This window comes from Schistocerca piceifrons, chromosome 9, assembly GCF_021461385.2.
Source record: "Schistocerca piceifrons isolate TAMUIC-IGC-003096 chromosome 9, iqSchPice1.1, whole genome shotgun sequence".
NCBI classification, from domain to species: Eukaryota; Metazoa; Arthropoda; class Insecta; order Orthoptera; family Acrididae; genus Schistocerca; species Schistocerca piceifrons.
This window is the reverse complement of record NC_060146.1, coordinates 143,543,287-143,545,319: the sequence shown is the minus strand read 5'-3', so window position 1 is coordinate 143,545,319 and position 2,033 is coordinate 143,543,287. Positions and strand designations below refer to the sequence as shown.

Below are 2,033 nucleotides of genomic sequence, written 5' to 3'. Positions count from 1 at the left end.
TTATGTAAAAACACTTAAAGCTTTTTAAATAATACAAACGTTATTTAAAATTTATTCCATTCCATGCTGGTCAGCTGGTACGGGAACTGTTGGGTTGTTTCAAATTGAAAAACAGTCTGCGTAGCAAAGTTATATAATTACAATAATGTGTTTCACCCCTTTGGAGCATCATCAGATGAATAAACAAAGTGTCTCTGTCATACACGGGCAACGGCCTTGCCGCAGTGGATACACCGGTTCCCGTCAGATCACCGAAGTTAAGCGCTGTCGGGTGTGGCTGGCACTTGGATGGGTGACCATCCAGCCGCCATGTGCTGTTGCCATTTTTCGGGGTGCACTCAGCCTCGTGATGCCAATTGAGGAGCTACTCAACTGAATAGTAGCGGCTCCGGTCAAAGAAAACCATCATAACGACTAGGAGAGCGGTGTGCTGACCACACGCCCCTCCTATCCGCATCCTCACCTGAGCATGACACGGCAGTCGGATGGTCCCGATGGGCCACTTGTGGCCTGAAGACGGAGTGAGTGCTGTCATACACAGCTTATTGTCATAATTACTTTATTTTCGTTAGGTCCACCTCTCATTCTTTATGACTCTACAATGGATGGGTTTTATATATAGTTACTTTTGTATAAGTTTTAATATAGATGTGTTTTACTTTGTTTCTTCATGAAGTCATACAACATAGAACCAGTCCCCTCCCACTATTTATTCTTAATGGATTGTTTTCTACTTTTTAGACAACCTGATGATGCCCCAAAAGGGTGAAACGAGTTATTGAAATTACATAGGTTTCAATTGAGACGAACAATATTAATATTCTGTTGCATCCAGCGAGTGGTCTAGACACTTAGTGGCATTGGAGACTGGAGAAGGCCTATCTAGTCAGCTAACTTGGTGATGACTAGCTGGAAGTTTGAAAGAGTTATGGAACTCGGTCGGCAGTTAACCAAATAAAGACAAGACTTGAATAACTAAAATCTTTAATTGCTTGATAGAGCTAGAACTGAATAATGACTCAAATGAACGTACACAGCTCCTAATTGCAAAATCCCATGGAGGGAGGTGCGCAGCTAAGTATGAGTGCGAGCAGAGGCAGAGAGAATACTGAAAGTCCATACCCCGGGTCAGAACTATACAGATGTCCTCCTGGGCCGCTTTATGTAATGAACTTTCTCATGGCCTACACTGGCCCACGTTTTATCTGTGTGGCAGTCTGTGTCACCTCTTCCATGCTGCACTTCCAGACACTGCTGTGCAGGGCCTTGTGTGGCCATATATGGTCACCGCCGATGCATTGCTGTGCCTTGCGGCTCTCCACGTGAGTCTACGTACACTATGTGATCAAAAGTATCCGGACACCTGGCTGAAAAAGACTTACAAGTTTGTGGCGCCCTCCATCGGTAATGCTGGCCCACACTTAGCACTGATGACAGCTTTGACTCTCGCAGGCATATGTTCAATCATGCACTGGGAGGTTTCTTGGGGAATGGCAGCCCATTCTTCATGAAGTGCTGCACTGAGGAGAGGTATTGATGTTGGTTGGTGAGGCCCAGCGGTAGGGGGGCAAAAAGGACGCCAGGCCATTTTGTTAGTGAGGGTTGCCTACATCAGGGGCAGGTGGGCCGTGGGTCTGGAGAAAATGATTCGGAAATTAAAAAAGACGAGTTCTTTTGGTGTGTAACTTGGTAGTGGGAAGAAAATTGATTTGACGTGGCCATAGCAATGCAGGGGGACACGAGTGGTGGTGTGCAAATGTGTAGTGCGTGGAGAGTTGCCCGAACATAGGACATACCTGTGAGCATGGTGCATAAAATCCTACGAAACATCCTTCTTTGCTATCCATTCAAAATTACCCACGTGCATAAGTTGCTTCCTGTTGACCTGCCATCAAGAGAGACCTTTTCTTTAGAATTTCTTGCTCTCATGGAAGTGGACAATGATTGGCTGTGGAAGATTTTGTGGACAGACGAAGCCCACTTCCATCTGACAGGATATGTCAATACACAGAATTGTTGTATATGGGCAATGG

The 2,033-nt window shown here is 45.4% G+C and overlaps 1 pseudogene; it reads left to right on the top strand.

The window, feature by feature from the left end:
- The first annotated feature begins 206 nt into the window (after positions 1–206).
- On the top strand, positions 207–323 carry LOC124717671 (annotated as a pseudogene).
- Positions 324–2,033: the final 1,710 nt, after the last annotated feature.